The sequence below is a fragment of the Chlorocebus sabaeus genome, chromosome 4 (assembly GCF_047675955.1).
Source record: "Chlorocebus sabaeus isolate Y175 chromosome 4, mChlSab1.0.hap1, whole genome shotgun sequence".
NCBI lineage: Eukaryota > Metazoa > Chordata > Mammalia > Primates > Cercopithecidae > Chlorocebus > Chlorocebus sabaeus.
This window is the reverse complement of record NC_132907.1, coordinates 70,947,501-70,974,300: the sequence shown is the minus strand read 5'-3', so window position 1 is coordinate 70,974,300 and position 26,800 is coordinate 70,947,501.

Here is a 26,800-nt window from a genome sequence, read left to right as displayed (position 1 = left end):
TTTGTATGTCTGGTAGTACTCGGTTGTGAATGCATGTGGTCCAGTGCTCTTAATGATTGGTAGGTTTTTATTACTAACTCAATTTTGCAGCTCAGTAATGGTCTGCACAGGGTTTTGATCTCTACTTTGCTCAGTATTGGGAGGTGGTGTGTCTCTAGGAATTTATCCATTTCTCTAGATTTTCAAGTTTGTGTACATAGAGGAGTTCATAACAGTATGTCATTACCTTTTGTATTTCTGGGGGATTAATGATCATGTCACCTCTGTCATTTGTGATTATGCTTATTTGGATCTTCTCTCATTTTTTTTCTTTGTTAATCTAGTTAGTGGTATATTGATCTTGTTTATTCTTTCACAAAACCAACTTTTGGTTTTATTAATCCTTTATATAGATTTTTGGATCTCAATTTCATTAAGTTCTGCTCTAATTTCAGTTAGTTTTTTTCTTCTTCTAGCTTTGAGTTTAGTTTGTTCTTATTTTTCTAGTTTCTATAGGTGTGATGTTAAGTTGTTAATTTGAGATGTTTCTATCTTTTTTAATTTATATATATTTTTTGAGACGAAGTTTCGTTCAGGCTGGAGTGCAATGGCACGATCTCAGCTCACCACAGCCTCCACCTCCCAGGTTCAAGCAATTCTCTTGCCTCAGCTTCCAGAGTAGCTAGGATTATAGGCATGCACCACCACGCCTGGCTAATTTTGTATTTTTAGTAGAGATGGGGTTTCTCCATGTAGGTCAGGCTGATCTTGAACTCCAGACCTCAGGTGATCCACCCACCTAGGCCTCCCAAAGTGCTGGGATTACACGCATGAGCCACCGCCCCCAGCCAATGCTTCTATCTTCTTGATGTAGGCATTTAGTGCCATAAACTTTCCTCTTAACACTGATTTTATTGCATTTCACATTTTGGGGTATGTTTTTTCTCTGTTTTCACTTATTTCAAATTATTGTTTGATTTCTGCCTTGATCTTTATCTAAAAGTCATTCAGGAACTAGTTAATTTCCATATAATTGTACAGTTTTGAGATATTTTCTTGGTATTGATTTCTACTTTTATTCATCTGTGGTCTGAGATTATGCTTGGCATGATTTCAATTGCCTTGAATTTATTGAGATTTGCTTTATGACTGAGGATATCATCAATTTTAGAGTGTATTCCATGTATACATGAGAGGAGTATATATTTTTTGGTTGTGGGAGGAGTCTTCTGTAGATATATATTTGGTCTAATTGGTAGAGTGTCTAATTGAAGTCCAGAGTTTCTTTGTTAATTTGCTGCCTTGATGATCTAGCTGATGCTGTCAGTGGAGTGTTGAAGTCCCCTACTATTATTGTGTGGTTGTTTAAGTATTTTCATAGCTCTAGAGGTACTGGTTTGATAAATCTGGTTGTTCTCATGTTAGGTGCATATATTTTCAGGATAGTTAAATCTTCTTGTTGATTTAGGCCCTTTACCATTATATAATGCCCTTCTTTGTCCTATTTTATCATTGCAGGTTTAAATTCTGTTTTATCTGATATAATAATAGGGACTCTCTTTTATATTCTGTTTTTGTGTTAGATCTTTCTCTAACCTTTACTTTGAGTCTCTGGGTGCCATTACACTTGAGATGTATCTCTTGAAGACAGCAGATGAATGGATCTTGTTTTTTTTTTTTTATCCAACTTGCCACTCTGTGCCTTTTAAGTGAACGCTTTTAGACCCTTTATGTTCAAGGTTAATACTGATATGTGAGGTTTTGATTCTATGATGAAGCCGTCAGCTGGTTGTTTTGTAGTTTCTGTTGTATAGTTGCTTGAGAGGGTCAATGGATTATTCACTTCAGTGTGTTTTTATAGTGGCAGGTATTGATTCTCTCTCTCTCTCTTTTTTTTTTCTTCTTCATGTTTAGAACTCACTTAAAGATCTCTTGTAAGGTTGGGGTAATGGTAACAAATTCTCTTAGCAATTTATTGTCTATAAAAGATTTGCATTTCTACTTCACTTTAGAAGCTTTTTGTTTGACGAGACATGAAATTCTTGTTTGGAATTTCTTTTCTTTCAGATTGCCAAATACTGGCCCCCTTTTATTCTGGCTTGTCTGACTTTTGCTGAGAAAACCACTGTTGCCCTGATGGGGCTCCACCTAATGTAACTGATCTTTTTCTCTAGCTGTCTTAAATTCTTTTTTAATTGGCCTTGTGCAGTGTGAATAGTGTATGCTTTGGTGGTATCTATTTTCTACAGTTTCTCACAGGCGTTCTCTGGATATCTTTAATCTTGATGTCTACCTCTCTAGCAAAATTACAATTTTTTTTTTTTTTCAGATTGTTTTTGTTGTCTTTTTCTCTCTCATGAACACTAATAATTTGTAGGTTTGGTTGCTTTACGTAATCCCATATTTCTCAAAGATTTTGCTCATATATTTTAAATTACTATTTTTTAAAATTTTTGCCTCAGTGGGTTAGTTAAAAAAAAAAACAGTCTTCAATATTTAACAGATAGATTTTAAAAGAGCAAATATTTTCTCTGAAAGTTTACACGGCATCTTTTTTGTTGTAAGGTAAGAAAAACAATGATATTAGATTTATATTTCAAAACTGCAGGTCTTCTTCTATAATACATACACTCTTAAAACAGTTACCATTATTATCACCAAAGTAATTATCATTACTAAAAAGTTACAACAAAGATGAAGTTATACAGGAATAAAATGTGTTCCTTCTCAGATGTAACAAGAGAATGACTAGTCATTGACAACAAAGTGAGGTTTCTATGATAAAACAAAGGGGCTTTTGGACAGTGTGAAAATTGATTACATGTGTTGAACTAAGAACAACTGAAGAAACAGTAGCAAATTCCCTGGTACAAGTCACTGTAAGATGAAACTCAGAAAACGCAAATATAACTTGCATCATGGAGAAGGAAAAGGTATACAGAATAAGGCTGCTGCCTAATGGAATACACACACACACACACACACACACACACACACACACAAACACACTGTCCCACTGAGAACATGCTCATGCTCTTCAATTTATTATAAAAGGTTTTTATTAAATTTTTTTAAATTGTTTTTAATGTGAATATTTCTATACATTTTCTCAAATTGTTAAAAAAGAAAACTATAAAGACTAAATTTATAAACCAGGGAGGTAGACACATACTATTAACTGAGAATGTTCCAAATAAGAATTTATATTATGAATATATATATATATTTATACAATCTTTTTGATGTTTCCCTCCAGCTAAGCTTTCTTTTCTTACCATCAAAAGTAGCATTATCAATGAGATTTTCACAGTCCATGTCTACAATTTTATCCATCTCCATACTACTTCTCAAAAAAGCTGTAGCAATTTCTACTCATAGCCGTGCACTGAACCTGATTTTAATAAACTCAATGATTCTTTGTTGCTCATGCAGTGGATTTCTCATTCAGTGTAGAAGCTCAAAACGTTTGAAATTATTGACTTTTTATTGTCTTCACTCTTATTGCATGTAGAATTGTTCCTATGACACTTGCCCTTTGGTTTTTAGGATTATTCTCTCTCTATATATGAATAACTTATGTCCTTATTTGGTTATAAGCAAATTTATTGACTATGCAGTACTGTTCTATTTTTGATGTGTAAACTTTCACATGTTGGTGACAAAATGTTGGATGAATGAGAAAATTAATGTTCAGCTGTCATAAATACGCATTTATCTCTCTTTAGATATATAAATATAGATATGCCTAAAGATGTGAATACCATACATCCCCAGTTAAAGAAGAGTGCTCTGTTTCACATTATTCATTCTCTAAAGGATTTAATCTAATTGATATATACTTTACCTAAAGTAGAATGAGTTGAGGATGTCTCTACTTTTTATTTGTATATGTACTTAAGTGCCTATTTTCACCAGGCCATGTTCTAGAGACTAACATGCAGCCGCGCACAACTTACTCCCGGCGCTCTTTCTGTTGGAGCTCAGAAAACAATACCACAAAATAAAGGCTTCAGAAACAGCCTCAGAAGCAAAAGTTTATCTCTGACATTCCCATGCCCTCCTGACTCTCACCCTTATTCTCCCCAGAGCCAAGCCATAGAATCTGGAAGCCCTCTTCCTCATGGTTGATCATAGAAACCAGAACCCTTCTTACCCACATTCAGCCGTAAAACCTAATAATGTTACTATTTCTCCTGCTGTTCTGTGTAAAAATTGGCCGTAAAGAAATTATCTGACCTACTTCGTTTGATTGTAGATCATAAGACCCTCATTTCAGAAAGGGTCCTGCCCCATAACCAGAAAGAAGGAAGCCTGCACTGAAAAATCTGGACAGACAGGCCTTTTGGGGCTTCCTCATTCAGTCTAATAGATTAAGAAAACATAACCCTTATGTCCAATTACAGTTCTACATGGCCATCCATTCTCCATTGAACCTAAGCATTCAGATGGACAATTTATCTTGTATCTTTGGGTCTTCATTCCGAACGCATCCATGTCATGTAAGACTATGACCAAATAAATTGATATGCCTTTTCTCAGTTGATTTTTTTTTTCAGTTCACTTTTTTAGTAAACGTTCAGAGGGTGAAGAGGAAATTTTTCCTTTACCCCTATAGTTCTATTGTAGACATAAATGATTTTCACTAAAATAAATCTTGATTTTTTTTCATTGACTACATAAGCTAACATTTTAAAAGGATTATGAGGTCAAGAGTGACTAGTGCTATTTAAATTACACTGTCAAGGAAGTCATGTTGGAGGGAAACTCTTTGTGTTAAAGTTTGTTGATGTTTCAGTTTTATCTATGGTACGCTGTAATAACAATAACCCCAAACCGCAATGGCTTACAACAATACTTAATTTATCCTTCACGTGAAATGTGGAATGGACTTTTAGTGGAAACACAATAAAAGTCTAAGTAAATGTTTTTTAAAAAAGATATTTTCCAGTTGATTCTGTAATTATATGGAGATACGGAGGATTTACAACTGTTAAAACAAATGTGAAAAAGAATAATAGTAAATGGCTCACATTAACTAATTTCAGAAAAAATTTACAAAGCTATAATAAGATGTAGTATTGCAATACTTATAGACAAAAAGATCAGTGAAGCAGAAGAAAAATACAGAAAACTGAACACACAAGTTTGGATATAGAATGAAATAAATTAGTCTTAAAAGTAGGCTGCTAAGACAATTCTATGGCAAATAAAAGTTTCTTAAATGAGATGAGAAAATACATAAAAATAAAAATCACAGCCCTTGCCTCTTAGTAAAAAAAGTAAGATATTAATACCAGACAGACTTTCGATCTAAAAATTAAAGGCAAAATAGAAATCTTTAAAAGAAATCATAAAAAATATGCTTATGCCAAAAGAAAGATCTGCTTATTTCACTGTATGTAATTTTTAACTCTATAGATATTGATTAGAAAAATTTGCCGAATCATCAACAATGATTTAATATAAAAATATTATATCATTGTTGACTCAAACACAGTACTTAGGAAGAATAAAAATAAAAATAAGACACCACATATACAGATAACAACTAAACCCTATATAAATGCATAGCATAGTAGTGGAACAGTAACACCAAAACACTATGATGAGGGTTCAAATAAAGGCACAGCACAAATACTATTGAATTATGGAAAAGAGTCCTGAACATTTGAAGGATGGAGAGAAGAAAATAAATGCTTTATAGCATAAGGTGTTCCTTAAGCCTGCAAATCTTTTAACACTAACAATATGTTTGATTATGATTTTTTATGTTGTTACCATTTAAAAAGGAATTTACTGGATATAAAAAGATAGCAAGATATTTGATTCAGTTTGTCATATTTTTCTTTATAAAAAGTAACATTTAATATAGAAACTTTTGAATTAAAATGCATTGCAGATTCATAATGTCATTTTAACACGTATTACTAAACTTTGAATCCATTTATGGCTGAATCCTGAAATATATATTTGAACAGCTGTTAGTTGCAATAAAAGTACTCATTTTTTTACTAGACTAATTTTATGTAATGCTTAAAACTCTTTTAGCATTTTTATTTAACTAGGGGAATAGCAAAACGCCTAAAAACATATAAGTTATGTGGCTGTACCTTGTATATATGTTTTTCTTCAAGTTCAACATTTTTGGTAAGAATCGCTTTTACGAAGTCTCAAAGTAAAATTAGAAATGCTTTAAAAATTACAAAAAAAAAAAAAAAAAAGAAAAAAAAAGAAAACGCTGCAGGCCTGAAATGGTCACTTTGCCATTTAACTGACAAGGCACACAGAGGAACTCACCTATCACTTGACATTTTGCTTTTTATAATTGATCATCATTTACATATATTCTCTTTCATAATTGTGTTTTAATTCCTTAAGTGAAGGTTCAGTCAATGTTCTTTAACTCTTCTTATTGTCTTTCACCAAATACTTTTTTAATCATGATGATATTTAAAAACCCAGATAAAATGACATATCATAACTTAGAATAAATTTTAAATTAATTACTCAACTATCATATACATTCACCCACCATATAGGGCACAGAATTTTCTACTTCAAAACATGTCACTTCTTGAATTTTTTCTGTTCAGAATGTTCAAACGTGACAATGTATTCTATCTATTGTAACTAATGATGTTAATTTCTCCTTAAAATTGTAATTATTTTAGATGATAATTCTCCTATAGGAACATTAGCTAATTGATAATCCCTCAGAAATTTTTGTTTCAATGACTTTATGTAGTTTCATTGATTAAAAAAAATTAGTAGACATTGATTTTTAGTTAAAAAATATTTTAAAATATGTTTTAAAACATTCTTTTCCCTTCCAAATTTATTTCAGGTTCAGAAGCTACATGTGCACATTTGTTGCATAGGTAAATTGCATGTTGTTGGGGTTTGGTGTACAAATTACTTTGTCCATGTAGTGAGCATAGTACCCAACAGGTAGTTTTTAAATCTTTACTCTCCTCCTACCCTCCACCTTCGAGTAGGCTCCAGTGTCGGTTTGTTCCCTTTGCGTCCATGTGCGCTAAATGTTTAGCTCCCACTTAGAAGTAAGTACATGCAGTATTTGGGTTTCTGTTCCTAGGTTAATTCACTAAGGTAATGGCCTTCTGCTCCATCCATGGTGCTGCAAAAGACATAATTTCATTCTTTTTTTCATGATGTATATGTTCCACATTTTCTTTATTCCAGTCCAGTGCTGATGGTACTAGGTTGATTCTATGTCTTTGCTATTGTGAATGGTGGTGCTACAATGAACATATGCATATGCATGCGTGTGTCTTTTGGTAAAATGATGTATAGTCCCTTAGGTATATAGTCAATCATGGGACTGCTGGGTTAAATGATAGCTCTTTCTTCTCTTTCTTTCTTTCTCTTTTGTTTTTGAGACGGAGTCTTGCTCTGTCGCCCAGGCTGGAGTGCAGTGGCTCCATCTTGGCTCACTGCAAGCTCCTCCTTGCCTCCCGGGTTCACGCGATTTTCTGGCCTTAGCCTCCGGAGTAGCTGGGACTACAGGCGTCCGCTACCACGCCTGGCTAATTTTTTTGTACTTTTAGTAGGGACGGGGTTTCACCGTGTTCACCAGGATGGTCTAGATTTCCTGACCTCGTGATCCGCCCGCCTCGGCCTCCCAAAGTGCTGGGATTATGGGCGTGAGCCACTGCGCCTGGCCAAACGACAGCTCTTTCTTAAGTTACTTGAGAAATCTCCAAACTGCTTTCTATAGCGGCTAAACTAATTTACAGTCCCTCCAGCAGTGTGTAAGTGTTCTCTTTTTTCTGTAAACCTCGCCAACATCTGTTATTTTTTTGACATTTCTATAATAAGCATTCTGACTGATGTGAGATGGTATCTCATTGTGGTTTTGATTTGCATTTTTCTAATGACTGGTGATATTGAGTATTTTTTTCATATGCTTTTCGCTGCATGTATGTCTTCTTTTAAGAAGTGTCTTCTTATGTCCTTTGCCTCTTTTTTTTAATGAAATTGTTTGTATTGTGCTTGTTGATTTAAGTTCCTTATGGATTCTAGATATTAGGCCTTTATGAGATACATAGTTGCAAGTGTTTTTCTCTTATTCTGTAGGTTGTCTGTTTGCTCTGTTGATACTTTTTTTCTTTCTCTGCAGAAAGAAAAAAGTTTTTGTTGCAATTGCTTTTGGAGTCTTTGTCACAAAATCTTTGCCAGGGGCTACATACAGAACAGTATTTTCTTGGTTTTCTTCTAGGGTTTTTATAGTTTTAGATTTTATATCTAAGTCTAGACATTTTAAAGAATAAGCTGGGCGCGGTGGCTCATACCTGAATCCCAGCACTTTGAGAGGCCAAGGCAGGTGGATCACAAAGTCAGGAGATCGAAACCATCCTGGCCAACATGGTGAAACCCTATTGCTGCTAAAATACAAAAAATTAGCTGGGCATGGTGGAGCACGCCTGTAGTCCCAGCTACTTGGGAGGCTGAGGCAGGGGAATCTCTTGAACCCAGGAGGCGGAGGTTGCAGTGACCCGAGACTGCGCCACTGCACTCCAACCAGCAGACAGATTAAGATTCCATTAAAAAAAAAAAAAAAAAAAGTAAAGTATGGGCCATTTGGAGGACATTTATTTCTACATTTATTTAGTTTTAATGAATTTTGAATTTCAGGCCCAAAGATGTGCAGATCACCTATAGTTTGTGTTAACATTTTCTGCTGCAAAAAACAAACAAACAAAAAAACAGATCCATCATAATAATTCTGTAAAATGTAATATTATGTTATTTTGCTCCAGAAGCAAATGGGAAAAGGTATACCCATATCTGTATTTACACACAAAAATACATGGGTAGTTGACATAATTATATATAATGTATAAACATATGCATGTTTTCATGTGTAGTTGACATAAGTGTGTGAATGTGACTAAGAAATACAGTAAAATCAGCTATAAAATATATAAATTCATTATAAGATAAATAATGAATGAAATTGCATCTAATAAAATCAAAATATTATTATACCTAAAGAGATAAATATGATAGCTTATATAAAAGAATTTACAGCTTCCAAAATTAAAAAGCTAAAATAATTCATACCTAGCAGGTATGCACCTTATAAAATATTAAAGGAAGGTCTTCAGGTAGAAGCAATATTATAAACATTGATTAAAACAATGAAATTAAATTTTAGCATTAACATTGAACAGAATTTTTTTCTTTTCTTAAATGACACTTGAGTTTCTTTGTGTCTCTATTAGAGGGAGACTGCTCATTTACAGTAAGTGACACATCTCTGAAGGAAGATGGAGTGGAGATTAATACACTTGCTCTCTGTGGATTACAGACTATTACTCCCAAAATGCCCATAAAATACCAAAATACCTGATCTTAAGAGAGTCATATTTCATAGGACATCCTGTCTGCCTGTTTTCTTATGACCTCAGTGTCACATTCTTTACCCTTTAAATAGTCTACTACATGTTTCACTGTTGTTTTCTATTTTATGTCTCATGTTTACTCTGCATTGATTAAAAGTTTATAAAAGTAACCTCTTGAAAATGGTAACTACCTAGGTGTTCTTAACAAGGTCATTTCCAATATACTTAACCGCTTTTCTTCAGTCTCTTCAATTCTAAAGACTCAAGGCTGTTACAGAATCACCTTGCTTCATCTATCTTTAAAACATTATTTACCTTTGTTTTTCATATGTCTCTCAAACTTCTTTTTTTCCCTCTAAACATTTTCTTAATTTTATGGAAACATTATATATCTTGGCAATTGTATCTTTTGTGTTTCTCTTAACATTGTCTTTCTGGCACTTCTAGTGAGATAAAGTTAGGCCACACTGTTAACCCTTCTCTTGCCATGTTTCTTTCTCTTTTTTAACAATTACTTGGATACATTAGGAAACTTCTCAGTGTGCCTAACAAGATTTATTTTAATTTATCACCATTTGATGTTGAACCTATAATATTTTGGTTGCCACTTTTACAGTTTGAACTGCTCTTGCAGAGTTGGCAATATTTATGTGTTGCTAATTTTTATGTTTTATCATGTTTCACCATTCTATATTCTATGATGACACATTGTTCTATGTGCTGTTTTAAATGATGTTTTTCCTTTAGTGTCTTTGATCTTTTCTTTACAAGGTTTGACCTCTATTTCTTTTGGTGTTCATTTCAGACTCCTGTCCAAGACATATAACTGTGTGATGTCTGTGTTTTCATATGTGCGCACGCGCGCACACACACACACACACACACAGTCTTTATCAAGCTATTACGGAACATATTTTTGCATTCAACATATCACTTAAAGAGAAATTTGAACCATAATGCTTTGATACAAGAAGCATTTTAAAGAAAAGTTTAAGATGAAAGACTTTGGCTCAAGATACTTATCTTAACGTTGATATTTGCTACGTACTAATCATCCAACTAATAATATCACTAAGCATCTATTTCCCATCTAAGGAATTAGAAACTAAAATACTCTATACAATGATAGAATGAAAACACAAGAGTGTGTAATATATCTGATGCTTATAAGACATATAGGAAATATCACTGCCTTAATAACTATTTGGCTCTGAATATGCTCTTACTAATAACAAAAGTATATAAACATAGAAAATGTTCTATCTTAGAAGTAATTTTGCAGTTTTTATGAGAGGTTATTCAATGCAACTGGGCTTTTGTGCATCATCTGACTTGTTTGTCTCATTTACCAAAAATTACATATTTAAAGAGATTCTATCCATTTTATGGATATTAAGTTTGAAGTGATTATTGTTCAACATTGATATAACGAATTTAATCTAAATCTCAGATATTGTCCTGATGCCATTTAAAATTATTAGAGAATACGAGTATTTTATCCTTATAAATTCATTTAGATATATAGTGTTATCTATACAATGTCTCTTTTCATTATTAGTATGAATTGTTTATAATTATGAAATATGAGATGAACACACTCATGTCATTGTCAAATACTATAGAGCAAAATCAACACAAATGTAGAATGATCCATAAAATGCTACTTCTATATTTTACATTCAAAGCACATAGATAAGAAGAATTTAATTAGATTAGATAATTTTCAAAGAAATTTTCATTTTTTGATCATTTTGATATATATATGTCTTAAAATAATTTTTTTCTTGGTCAAGAGGACTTTGTATGATAATATCCTATAGCATGAGTTCATGTATGTGTTGTGACGTATTTGACTCTCTGTACTGATTAGATATTTAATATATGTATTTATGAATGTTTGTGGTACATATGTATGTGTATGTGTATATGTGTATATCACTGTTATACATTGCATATAATTTTTTATTATAAGTGCTAGTTTGTTTCCTTACATATTTAGATGTACTTAATGGGAAAAATATTTTCCATATTTTTGGTTTGTAATAAAAGTGTATAAGAGAATTTCCTCTTTATTATAAAATGATATATCTGATGCAAGACAAAGGCTAGGACTTTAATTAAATAGGATAAGATGTTAGATTCATTGCTGTGAATTTTTGAAAGGTAAAATGTATGTTGATTTTATTATGAAATAGGTATATTTTTGATCAGTACACATTCGCCTTCCACTTTGAAAGCCTGCATACTGTTGACAGAGGAACATTTTACTACTTGCTACTTTTTGAGTTCTACTAAAAGCCCATCATGCTGTTTGAGGTATTTCTAGGGCTATCACTCTGCATGTACCTCTCTTCTATCTTCTATCTTATTCAACCTTGTTGAATTTCCCTTTGTCTCTCACTCCCTGTCTCTCCTTTTGAAATTTTTTTTTACATTACCTGTTAATAATAATCGAGAAGTTTCATGTCTAGTAACGTGCATCATGGAATTGTATCAGCTGTACAGGATCATATTATTCAAGGAAAGAAATAAAATGAAATATATTCAGGCAAATATTTAATCTCAAATTTGGCTCTGCTGTCATTATATTCTCTGATTAATGTACCTAACAAGTCTACAAACCCTGGGAGAACGAGAAGTGTAATAGGCATGAAATCTTCTTACTGGTAAATAACAGGAATCATAGCACTTATGTGTAAGAGTTCACGTTTCATTGGTAAAATGTTAATGCTTATGATGATTATCAAAGAATAAGTTTTCATATTTATAATTAAACTACCACATTACAAAAATACGAATGTATCTATGGCTACAGAATTAATGAACATTTCAATGTTTAAACATTAGCTTTAGAGGAAAAAAAAAAAACAGCTGTTTCAGGTAACACCAGTTGAGTAGGTAATTTGTAATTAATTATAGACACATATGGCCATTGCTACTCATGCACAGACCAAGTGTTTCCTTGCTAATAAAAAAGGCAAGCGTTAAATTATCTGTAACCATTGAAGAGTATCTTCTTTGCCATATTGTGAATTCGTTTGATGTAATAATCCATCCTAGATTTTATATATGAATCAGTTTACAAAACCGATTGTTTTGATTTGGCAAAAAAATGTTTATGTCTATAGAGAAAAAGTGAATTTCTTTTGAGTAACATTTTAACATTTGAGAGGTAGTTTCATGATTAAAAAAAACTAAAGGTGTTTCATTTATCTTACTAAAATGTAGCTAAACTTATTGATGAGAAAGAGATAAAGGTAATACCCAGGTCATTAAATAATTCTCTATTGTTGTGAAACAAGATGTAATTAATGCCTACATATCTATTTCATATATCTTCATTTAAATACTCTTTCTCTTTGTTTCACTGTCTCTTACAAGTATTCTAAAATAATCCTTGATACATCGTGGTTATTCTCATTCAAATTATTGACACTTCCTCTCCTTTTGCTTTTGTTGGCTTTGTTTGCACACTTCAACATAAGACTATTTCTAAAGAAAAGCAAATCTAATTGTTTTAGTATTTTATTACCTCATATCATAAGATTATGTGTATGATGTCGACATATCTGCATTTCTCAAATTTTTAGCTTAATAACTCAGAAGGTTTAAATGAATTATTATATGTTTGTGGCTCAGAAATAGAAAATGCACATTTTTAAAAATTCCTCAATTCTCTCTGAAAAAAAGCAGATATTTCCAAATTATTCACTTAAAACTGATATTATTATTTTAAAATATCTCTTTTTCACTCCTTTATGAATGACAACAATAAAAGATAGACTAAGGCCTATTGTGTTAGAAACTGTGCCTTGTACTGAACAGAATATAGTTTTTACTTTTGTTTTAAAATTAATTTTCAATTCCATTTTTTCAAAGGACTCTGAATATGCTAAAGTTTGATTTGCCTATACTTTTCTTTAGATTTCATGAATTCTTTGAATGTTCAAAAGAATAATATTAATCATAATTTATATACTTGACTTGTGGCATAACTGTCACTTGATGTAATGTGAAAAATAAATATTATAAATAATGACTTTTCAGTTTTTATATAGTTGAAAAAGATAATATCAGATTTGGTGCAGAAAAATTTTGGGCTTAGATGGTTTAACTTGCTTGATGCTTGGTTCCACGTCCACATTTGAAAATCTGTACATGCTCTGATATCTCACACTTCTCCCCAGTAAGGTAGGATCACAAGCAAATTTTAAGATCAGTCAATACGACGTCAAAATTTTTCAATAGGAAATTATATACAAAACTAAAATGAAAATTAACAGACACACATGGATATGGGAATCTATAGTACAAAGTTCTCTGGTCCTGTTTACTGCATTTTGGTTAAATACTGATCCCAGTGATTCAGCTTCTGCTATACTACGCTCATGTCTTTTTAAAAATATTTGTTTTGCTATGGCAAAATATATACTATAAAATTTACCATTTTAACAATTGTTAGGTGTACAATTTAGTGGTATTAAGTATGTGTGCATTGTTGTGCAACCATCACCACTATCTATCTTTTTTGCTGGACGCAGTGGCTCACTTCTGTAATCCCAGCACTTTGGGAGGCTGAGGTGATAGGTTTACTTGAGTCTAGGAGTTAAGACCAGGCTGGGCAACATAGCAGGACCCTGTTTCTACAAAAAATACAAAAATCAGCCAGGCGGGGTAGCATGCTCCTATAGTCCCAGCTACATGGGAGGTTGATATGGCAGGATTGCTTGAGCCCAGGAGTTCGAGATGACAGTGAAACTGTGATCATACCACTGCACTCCAGCCTGGGTGACAGAGTGAGAATCTGTCTTAGAAATAAAAAAATGTGTATTTTTTTTAATTAAAAAAAAGAAAAAAAATATCAACATCTCTCCTTATTTACAACTGCATTCTCTTTTCCAAATTTCGCATACTGATATGCCTCAGAAAAAGAAAAAAGTCAGAACACTTTATGATGTGACCATAAAATTAAATTTAGAGTTAACATGAAAAGTGCTTTACATACAATTTACACTATGTGCTATTTAAATACACACACACACCCCCCCCCCCCAATACACACATGCAATGCATGGGAATTAGTAAGAACTTATATGGACGTTTCACATATAACTTCCTATGCCATAGATAACACAGTAGGTGTTAAACTCATGCACTTATAAATCAAGAAAATTGGCTTCACAGCCATTTTTTTTTCATTTTTTCTAATTTTAATTTGATATGCACTTATTTCGGCATAACTAATATTTTACCTGCTGCTCTGTTACTTTTCTTCTTTACTTCTTTCCTTCTTTCCTCCTTTTCACCCATCTTACTTTTTTAACTTCATTCATTCTTTTATTTTCTTCTTTCAATAATATTATATGCTTCTAAGGAAAATATGAATTGACGTGAAGAATGGAAATAAAGAAATTAGTGGTATCTGCAAAAATACTTTTATCAAAATTAATATTATTTCCTAGTCTAAATATATAACACATACAAAAATGAAAATTGTCATATAAGATATTAATATGTTTTTATTGTATATTTTTTCACAAAAAAATGCTGAAATAAATTATTTTAAACAGAGTAGTGGCATATAATGTGAAAGTTACTTTTGCCTGGAAATTTTCATTCTTACAATTTCCTTGTACTTATAAAGACATAAATAATAAATCCAGATATAAATATAGCTATAGTTATATCTTTATTACACTACAGATATCATTCTATGTTTTTAGCAATATGTACATATTTAAAGCATAACATGCATATGGAAAAGTATAACATTAATAATTGTATATTTTGATGAATTTCCAAAATTTAGCATTTTTATAACGAAGACACAAATCAAGAGTCACAACATTACCAGCAATAGAGAACACCTCTCAGAGTCTCCCCTGCAATCTTCCATCGGGTTTATCTGTTAACATTATGTTTATCTTTAGTTGATGTTAATATTTATAGATATAGTTTATTGTTAAATATAAACACAATTCTCTTAGAGAAAATTTTGCTAAATTGTCATACTTAGTAGCTTATATTTTGCTTATAGATATTTCAAATTTTTACTTTAAATATGACTGCAATAATCACATTTATACATATGTCTTCATATGTGTTGAATATTATTTTGGTGCAAAAGTAATTGCGGTTTGCCTTTACTTTTAAATGGCCAAAACCACAATTGCTTTTGCACCAACCTAATACTTGCATGTGATGTATTCTAATCCTTGGAATTACTAAGTCAAAGAATAGACACCACACCAGTTGTTACTGAAATTAAAATAGAAGGAGAACTTCTAGCTCTAGATCAAAAGTAGTAGGTTTATAAACCAATATTTCTGCTAAAAGGGTTAGAAAATATCACATTCATTAAATACATATATATGTCATATGTATATATATACACACACACATATGTCAGAGATCTGTGAACACATTAAAGTCTAAATTAATTAAGATTACCAGAAAGGGAAAACATTTCTAAGGAAAGATGATGGTAACTGGCCATTTTTTCATCTGCGGAAATCTGCTTATACTAATTATAGGATAAAAGTAGGGCTTGGCCAAGGGAGAGACTCCCAAATGGGGCTAAAAGAAACTGCAAAGTTTTTCTTTATCGCATAAACTGGGAATATATCTTTGAGAGATCATAAATGAATATTTAACTTACCCCAAAGGTCCACCTGATAAGTTTGTGGCATTAAAGGGTATAAGGTGCTGACTTAAGAGCTTCTAAAAGAAATTTTGCTACATCTTATATTGCATAGTGCATAGGTAACAAAGACTCACCAGGAGAAAGGTCTCAAATTAAGCATGAGGTTAGTTTCTGATTATAGAAGCTGTTCTGAGTAGCTCTGAAAAATAGAACTACATTTACCAAAGTTTTAGTGTTGATAAGAAGAGTACCTGATAGGTTTTCATTCTCAGCTATGAGTCCACAGACACGAGAGGTGAAGTGAGTCTTATTAAAAGTACAATCCAGTCTTGGCCCAGTTCAATCACAGAATAAATTGAGATATTCAACCCCTCAGCCTCTCTTTCTAGCAAATGAAAGAGACTCTCTATGATTTGAAAACAAAATCACTCTATGTTGAGTGTGTGTGTGTATGAGAGAGAGAGAGAGTGTGTGTGTGTGTGGGGGGGGCTGTGTATGTTTACACATATGAAGAATAAAGAATATATGACTAAGAAAAAAACAGATATTAGGTGCCATCCCGGAGATAATCAGTATATTTCAATTATCAGATATTATAAATAGGATAATCATGTTAAAATTAATTAAGGAATAAATGGGGAAAATAGGGAAATATTGTCAGAAAATTTGAATCTACATACAGAAATCATAGATTCTTTTCTGAAACAAAAATAACTCCAATTTTTTAAAAGAAAAGTTTCATTGCATTTTGCAAAAATCAGATCATAAGATTATCAAACATGAACGTAAGACAAGTTCAATCACCAAAAAAGAAAAAGTCAGACTAAAAAAATTGAAATAATGGAAAAGAGTGTATGTAATATTTAGGACATTTGCACAAGTTTTGTAACATTATTATTGAAATCCCAGAAGAATAAAAGATAAACACAGTCAGACAAACTATAAAAGAGATAGTGTCCAGTCATGCCAGCAAATCACAAGCAAGATAAACATCCAAGTAAGTCATACCTGTCGACATTAAAATAAAACTGATATGAACAGAGACTCACCCCACCAAAAAAAGAGACATTATCTTACATGGAGCAACAACAGAAATAATGGCTACCTTTTTATGCAAAACAATGAAGCCTAGGAGATAATGCAATAAAATCCAAAACATACTGAATAAAAATAATAATAACAACTGTAATGTAGAAGTCTATGTGAACGAAAACTGTCCTTCAAAAATGAATGTGCAGAAACAATTGTTTTGTCATATAAAAAGTAGGAAAATATACTGCAATCAGACTTGTACTACGAGAAAGCATAAATTTCTTTATACAAAACAATACTAATCCCATAAAATATGGAAATTTAGAGAAAATGAAGATCACAAATGGATGAAAAGGTGAGAAAATATAAATAAATACCAGCAACACATTGTAAGCATGCTAGTGTCTTACGTGGTTTAAACTATTTGTAGAAATAAAATGCATGACAATAATGCAAAAAAGGAAAATGAAAAAGATTTCAAGGACTCATAAGTTCTAACAGTATCAAGAACTTGGTAAACATAAACATTTTTAAGTTATAATAAGGTAGAACTTCTGGTTTTGGTTCTGACAGGCAAAGTGCTTAGAAGTCATCCCTGTGGCCCTTACCAAAAGAAAGGGTGGACCAACTGAAATTTTCTCCTCAGAGAACTCTGATTGTAGGAAAATCTATGACCCTTTTCTGGAGAGACAGGTGCATCCAGAAATTCACAGCTGAGATATGCTCATCTGGATCAAAAGACACTGGAGTCTTCAACTAGCAGGAACAATTAAAATTTTAATATTTGTAAATTGCTGGAGGATAAGTATGAACTAGCTTTAAAGTAATAAATTCCAAAAAACCACAGTATTACAGGGGTCCCCAAACTCTTTGTTTTTCCTTTTTCCTTTTTCCTTTTTTTTTTTTTTTTTTTTGAGATGGAATTTCACTCTTATCGCCCAGGCTGGAGTGCAGTGGCACCATCTCGGCTCACTGCAACCTCCGCCTCCCGAGTTCAAGCGATTCTGCTACCTCAGCCTCCTGAGTTACTGGGATTACAGGCACCTGCCACCACTCCCAGCCAATTTTTTTTCTTTTTTTCTTCTTCTTTTTTTTTTTTTTTTGTATTTTTAATAGAGAAGGAGTTTTGCCATGTGGGTCAGGCTGGTCTCAAACTCCTGACCTCAGGTGATCTCAGGTGATCCGCCCGCCTCGGCCTCTCAAAGTGCTGGGATTACAGGCGTGAGCCACCGTGCCCGGCCCCAAACTCTTATAGACTTTATTTCTAGGAACCTTACTAGGTTTTCATGAGGAATATCCAAGGAAATTTCCCTTTCTGCTTTGACAAGGCGATGACAAAAGTTAATTGCTAATCAATGTTCCCAAATCCTTATTCTGGGGAAAGACTTTGCCTGGGTCTTTTCCTAAGAGGAAGAATGGCAACCCTCTTACCCCAGATACCCCAGATTCCTAGAGCCTTCCTTGTTTATGTTCTTGGAGGTGGTGGGAGCAAAACAGAGTCAATAGAGTCAGGGATTCAAGGAAATAAAGTTTCAATGATGCTAGATGAAGAACTTCTAGAGATCTGCTATTCAACATAGTGCCTAAAGTTAACAATATTGTGCTATGCTCTGAAAAAGCTATCAACAGAGTAAATCTCAGGTTAAGTGTTCTTACCACAACACAAAGCAAAGCAAAACAAAAACTTAAATAAAAGGACTTAAGGAGTCCTTGGTAGGCGCTGGGTATGTCTATTATCTTGATTATGATCATTGTATCATGGGTGTTTACATAGGTTCAAACACATTAAATTGGGTATATTAAACACGTGGGATTCTTTGTGTATCAATTATACCTCGATAAATTTAGAAAACAGAATTCTGCAGACATGAAACAGAATATGGGGCAAGGGGGGAAAAATAGTTATACCAGTGGAGAAACACTTGCAAAGGTCATAGACATGACACCGAGGCCCACTGAAAGACTGAGATTTAATTGGAAGATTATAAAACTCGTCCCTCATGCCTTTCCATTGCATACATAGCATAATAACAATGACTTCAGCTGAAAGAGCTACAAGATACAGACTCGCTTGTTAGTTTTTGGAGAGGCACAAAGTCAAGACGAAAGATTAAGACAAGAATGCTAAAGAAATTTGAAGACTTTGGCACAATGAAATTAGAGTAGAATTAAATAACAAAAATATATATTAAGGATATATGTGCTAAAGTAAGAATATTATTATTTAATAATTAAAAAATCCAATTAACAACAGATGGAATAGCCAGACAAATTTAATCAAAAACATAAAATACCTGAACAAAAGAGCAAAACTGATCCATGTATTACATTGCATACATGTTACATGGCAAATAACAATGATAGAGTCTAAATTAGTTTTAATGGCATATGGAAGATTGATTAAAATCAATCAAGAGCTGGCCTTAATATGTTTTCTGGTTGCAGAAAAGGAAAAAATATATATAGCAAAAAGATAACTACAAAATTCTTAATGAATCAAATAAAATAATATACTTAGACACATTTCATAGAAAAAAATAAAATATCAAATATTGTTTTATTAAAGTATATCAAAGCCTAATATATACTTTTATTTATTAGGTCTTATTTAATGTTTCAAATTTCTATGTACAGTTTTTGTACTTTTTAATTTTATCATAAGGTACTATATAATTGTTTATGCTATTGAACAAGACACATTTCAAGTTCTGTAATTTTAATTAGTTATAAATTTGAAATTTCTACTTGAAATTTCTTTGTTGAACTTATATATTGCACTTTGTTAACTTTTTAGTAATAAATTTTATCTTTGAATAGTTTTAGATTTACAGAAAATTTGTGATGAGAATACAGGGATATGCCAGAAAGCCTGCACTCAGTTTTCCCTATTATTAATGTCTCACGTTAATAAAGTACAACCATTATAATTAATACAAGCATATTGATACATTGCCATTAACTAAAGTCTATACTTTATTCATTTTTCCTTGGTTTTTGCCTAATGTTATTATTCTCTTCCAAGATCTCATCTGTTACCACTTTCATTTAATCATTGTGTCCCATTAGGTTTCTCTTGGCTGTGACAGTTCCTCAAACTTACCTTCTTTTTGGTGACCTTCACAGGTTTTAGTAACAAGCCAAATATTCTGTCGAATGTCCCTGAAGTTGAATATGTCTGTTGTTTTTTTCCTCATCATTAAACTGGGTTTATATGTAATTCGTAGGAATGCAACAGAGATAAAGTGTCATTGACGTTCTATTCTATCAAGGGTACATATTGTCATTGTCTTACCACAGTTTATATTAAACTCGACTGTCCAGATGAGATGCTGTTTGGCATTTTTATTTTTATTATCAAAGTCAAGGTACTCTTATTCTTCCATTTCACACCATACCCCTGAGAAGGAAGTATCCATGTATAGTCCCAACTTAAAGAGTAGGGAGTTACGTCCCATCTCCAGGAGGACAGTACATGTATAAGAATTATTTGTAACTCTTCTGCATGTGAAATGTCTCTTCTTCCCACTTATTTATTCAAGTAATTATGGACTTGTAAATATTTATTTTATTTTATATTTTGTTTTATAAACTAATACTAATTTATTTATTTTACTGCTCAAGATCTTCTGGGAGTTCTTTCAGTTGACTCTTGTGCTGCTTTGATCTATCCTTCTTACATTGCTTGATTGCTTATTTTGGAGGAATTTCTTATTTTCTGGCACTACAAGGAATCTGAGGTGCTCCAAACTCATTGTGTATATGTGTCCTGTTCTGCTAGAATCAGTTATTTATCCAAGAAACACTGGTTCCTTTGATTGGAGAAATATATCACAAAGCGGGAACTGGGTACTAACTGTACTCCTTGCTACTGGGATATTTGCTCCAGGCCCTCTCAGCTGACAGAGAAAGGAAATATATGTTTGTATACTAACTGGTATATACATGTGATATGGTTTGGCTTTGTGTTCTCACCCAAAGCTCATGATGAATTGTAATTCCTAATGTTGGGAGTGGGACCTGGTGGGAGGTGATATGGGTGGATTTCCCCCTTGCTGTTCTCATCATAACGAGTGAGTTCTCATGCTTTGAAAGTGTGTAGCACTTCCCCTTTCACTCTCTCTTTCTCCTGCTCTACCATGTGAAGGTATTCCTGCCTCCCTTTTGCCTTCTGCCATGATTGTAAGTTTCCTGAGGCCTCCCCAACCACACTTCCTGCTCAGCCTGTAGAACTAAGAGTTAATTCAATTTTTTTTTCAAAAATTACCCAGTCTCATGTAGTTCTTTATAGCAGTATGAGAATAGACTAAAACAACATATATGTGTAAACATTTCTATATATACTTATCTGTAGTAAGCTAGATGTAAATTAATACCGAGGTCTCCAATTGTAATCCATTATTTCATAGAGGATTCTAGCCTTCTCTTCTTGCTTATCCATGAATTCCTGCTCAAACTGTGAGAAACACAACTCTGATCACAAATGATTCATTTATTTAATTGTACAATTCCAATGTACATAATAGCTCTATCAATGTTTTTAGCTATAACCCTTTTAATACAACTTTATAGCTGATAAAGTTGTATTGAAAACTTTATAGCTGACAAAGTTGTATTAAAAGTTGTATATAGTTTTCCTTGTCTTAAAATCAACTCATTTGCAATGCTATCTGGTCAGAAACTTTTCTCTCCACTCATTACACTGAAGTTGTTTTATGGATTTGTAAACGCTTTTTCTTGTCACAGTCTGCATGTCATGCAGGGCTTCTGCTGACTTCTTAAATGACTTTCAAAAAGTACTAATTGAGATTCACTCTGTGCTGTAAGTGTTTTGAAGAATGCATAGTGTAATGTATTCACAATTACAGTATCATATAGAATAGTTTCAAAACCCATATAGAATAGTTTCAAATCCCATATAGAATAGTTTCAAACCCTGTCTCTCACTTGATCACCCCTCTCTATTTCCCATCCCTGTCACCTGGCAACCACTGACTTTTTAATCACTTTATACTTTTCCTTTTCTGGAATGGCATGTAATAGGGATTATACAGTATTTTACCTTTTCAGATTGACTTTATAATTTGGCAATATGCATTTATTATTTATTCATGCATTTTTTTGTGGCTTGATAGCTCATTTTTTATTGGGGTAAAATATATGTTAACATAATATTTCCCACATTAATCACCTGTGAGTATAATATCCAGTGGCATTAAATACATTTACAGTGTTGTATAACCTCATATCTATTCGGCTCTCTCCATTATCATCATGGTTTTGCTATGCATTCAATTCTCTGAGGCCTTCCCTAACCACCACCTTATGTAATATTATATTCTACTATCACAGTGCTTTCACACCAAAAACCTACTCAAAATACACTACCTTTTTCTTCTATCCTTGCCATTCACAACTTACTAACACACAAGTCAATTCGCGTATTTATTTTCTTTTTGTTTATTTTCATTGTTTCCTGCTAAATATGAGCTCCACGAAGGCAAAGAGTACTGTTTTGCATGCTGATATATAGAAAGAACTTAAAAGAGTATGATGCACATATAAGCTTTCAATAAATATGTAAGTTAACAATTAATTAATTGAAGGAAGCAATACAGGAATCTCTGTGTGAGTCACTGGGACTTAGACAAAGAAATATACTTAAATAATATTTTGGCTGGGAGCTGACTTGAGAGCTGGCGACTCACTAGATGCCACTTTTGTTTTTCTCTAATTTTTACTCCTGGATGAATTTTTGCAGCAAGGAGCTTTAAACTTATGGGGGAGGAGGATGAGATGTCCAGTCTGGCTTTCTATGGGGTTTTGTAAAACACTCTATGACCAATTTTATAACTCTCCCTTAATAATGTGGAACTCAGAGTTCTTGCAGTTTCTTTTTCAGAAATTACTTTCACTGATAAAGAATAATTTCCTAAAGTTTTTAAAATTGAGAATATGCTTTAAATTAACCAGTCGGTTTTCATTCTTTTCTATTTCAGTTTCCAAGAAATTCCTCAAATATGTTGCCTACTTATGGCACACTTGCAATTACCTGATGTCTTACGGATTTAGTTGGTTTTCCATTTAATATCTGTTTTTAGTTAATTCAGGTTGGAGGTCAGATACATTTATGCAGTTATTTATGTCTGGAAGACCCTGGGAGTTTATTGTAAGTGATACGCACATCTATAAACTCATAGGGCATTGGATGTAACCAAAACAAATAATGCGATTCACAGATAATTTTACAATGATTTTTTTGGCTACATAGAATGATGCTATGAATTAAAAAACGGATAGTATTCAAAGGTATTAATACATTTATTGAAGTGTATGTGTGCATGTGTGTGTATGACAATCAAAGACATCCTCATTATGAAGTAACTTTATTTTTTTTGTAAAAAGTAATTTTTATATTAAAAGTGGGCAGACAAATAATAGAATTTCTAATTTCTATGAACATAAAATTTAGGCTACATTTACAAAAATTTGATATAACTGAATAAATTTACTTCTATATATTTTTCAATAAAAATTAAAACTGATTTAGATGGCCGGCCATGGTGGCTCACGCCTGTAATCCCAGCATTTTGGGAGGCCAAGGAGAGTGGATCACCTGAGGTCAGGAGTTCGAGAGCAGGCTGGCCAATATGGCAAAACCCTATCTCTGCTAAAAAGACAAAAATTAGCCAGGTATGGTGGCATGCACCTGTAATCCCAGCTACTCGGGAGGCTGAGGCAGGAGAAAGCAGGAGAATTGCTTGAACTTGAGGGCAGAGGTTGCAGTGAGATGAGATCGCTCCACTGCACTCCAGCCTTGGCGACAGAGCAAGACTCCATCTCAAAATAAATAAATAAAAATTAAATAAAACTGATTTTGAGAAATAAAATAGAATTATAAGAACATGTTTGAGTATAGTATTTTAATATATTGCAAATAAATTTTAGTATCAGAATATATATGCATTCTATATATGTATATATTTCAAAAGGAATAAAGAAATTGAAAAAGATTAGAGATTTAACAGTATTTGATCAATTAATACTCTAGGCCGATAGAATATAATACAGCAAGTCCACGTAGTACTGAAATAAATAACTGTTTACATAGATATTTAAAACTTGGAGAATGAATTTTTAAATAACGTCTTTACTAATTTATGCTTTATAAGAAATTACAGCCTTATATATTTGAATGAAGAGATTATTACAGAAACAAAATAACTGAACCAAATTCATTTTATGAGTTAGTGTAAAATTATCTCCTTTCATGTGGTTCAAGATGCTTCTTAAAAATATTCTTTAAACATCTTATATTACCTGATATTGTTCTCATTTTTTAAACACATATGTTCTAGAGGATAATTTTGGGATCAATTTGTAATGTACTATGGTAAGAATAATATATCTACTGAAGAAATGTGCTAAGTATAATTAATGTATTGCTTAATCAGTTTGAATGCTTTGATAGTCATTATTTTTAAATTAAGTTTTAATAATTTTTTATGCTTAAGACAGTTTTGGGTGCTGGAAGCAGAAAATCATTCTATAGTTTCTCTCAAAAATATTTTCTAGGTGACCACTGATAAATGGTCCTTTGGTATTTGCTTGAGTATCACTCAAAAACATTCATTTCCTTTCACGTGTATCACATGCTACTTTTGGCCTGGAACTGTGCCAGACTGAAAAGTCAACATTCAATAGGAGTCTTATCCTTAAGGAATTTACTACGTAACTAATAATTTACAAGTAGCTAATTAGAGCATTACCTTTTAGTGAATTACATGCAATGGTTGGCCTTTGGAGTCAAAATTAACCTATGCTCATTTACTTTTATTAATTAAAAAATGTCTTAATTAAAAGTTGTTATTAATGAACTTTTATTAAATAAAAGTTATGCTGGTCCATAAGAAGCATACTATTCAGTTACAAAACACATTGAGCAGGGAAAAACATAAAATAAAATTCCAATTACAAGAAATTTAGGCCAGGTGTTGTAGCTCACGCCTGTAATTCCAGCAGTTTGGGAGGCCAAGGCAGGTGGGTCATCTGAGGTCAGGAGTTCGAGATCAGCCTGGACAATATGGTGAAACCCTATCTCTACTAAAAATACAAAATTAGCTGGTCATAGTGGTGCACTTGTGTAATCTCAGCTACTCAGGAGGCTGAGGCAGGAGAATTACTTGAACCCAGGAGGCAGAGGTTGCAGTAAGCCGGGATTGCGCCATTGGGGGACAATGGGGGACAAAAGTGAAACTCTGTCTCAAAACAAAACAGACAAACAAACAAAAACAAAACCAAACCAAAAACAAGAAACTATGACTAGAACATTAATATTGTTTAAAGACATGGTTAGCCAAACAGGTAGATGTCTAAGAGACTGAGATTATAACAGTCATTGGGGAATAGCTGTTAGGCCCCTTTAATCACAGAAAATTTAGGAATAGGAGTCTTGCATAAATGGTTAAGTTAGCCAAAAGTTGTACAATATGCAGAACGTGTATTCCAAGATTTATTTAACAGAACAGTAAAGATAGAATTAAGATACTGTATGATATATAAGATATCCAAAAGCCAAGAGGTTTTGTTATCCACACACTCTCTGAAGGAATAAGTAAAACATGAAATTAAGACTAAAGGGCAGTTTTTGTTGTTGTTGTTGTTGTTTTTTTTTTTTTTTTAAAGCAAAAGGGCAAGATTTAAGAAACAATAGAAAGGAAATAAAATGATGGAATATATCAGTAAATTTAAGGAAGTATTAAAAATAACAATAGCAGACATTAAAGTATTACTGATAAATACATTTCAAAAGTTTGATAGTGTTGTATCATTTAAGTGACAGACAATAAAAACATAAAAATTAGGGTAATCAGGGTGTCTCAAAGAAGAATAGAGAATTCTATGGTTTATGTCTTGCTAAAAAAATATTGATTAGCTTTATGCTTTGTAAGAAAACCATGAGTTATGCAAGCTAAAATTTTAGAATAAGCACTAAGCGAAGAACAAAACAGTGAGTAGAAAAATAAGAAAAAAAGATTCAGGTGAAAAGGGTAATAGAGTTCTCAAGATTGTGCATGATTTTACACATTTTTGTGCTAGATTAGTCGGTTAACTGAAATATTTCTTTAACATAAAATCTCATTGGATTATAAGTAAAGGTAGTATGTTGGTATTTTTTCTTTCGATTTTTCTGTTTTATAAATGGTGCAAAATATGCAGAAATAGGATAGTATTGAGCAATTTATAATTAAAAGCCTTGGCTCCAAATCGGAAACTTGGACTGTGTAATAAAGAGCGATCTTGTATCAGACTGTGACAGTTCTGCGATTATCTCTCGAGTCTGCTTCTGACCCTTGGCCAAGGTAAGGATGAGATATGCTGCTTGTGATAAATACTGTGCTGTTAAGTTTGAAACTCCCCTGGAGGTACTTTGGTGCTAGATTGTCTATACTGTTTTTGAAATATATACTGTAGATTGTGAATACCCAAGTACAAGTCAGCATTATCCATTATTTGAATTATTAGTGTAGTTTCCACAAAAAAATTTCCTGTCTTGCTTCATTGCTCTCTTCATTTTTAAGCATACTGGCCAGTGTGTCATAACATAAGACTTTCCTGCCCAACAACTTCCAGTAGCCTCTCATCTCACTTAAAATAAAAACAGATCTTTATAAGTGCCTACAAAGGCCCTACGTAATCTGCCTTCAGTTGCCTGTCTCACTTCACCTCCTGCTCGCCTGATTGTACATGCTCTACTGACTACACCGGCTCCCAGTACGTGGAACAA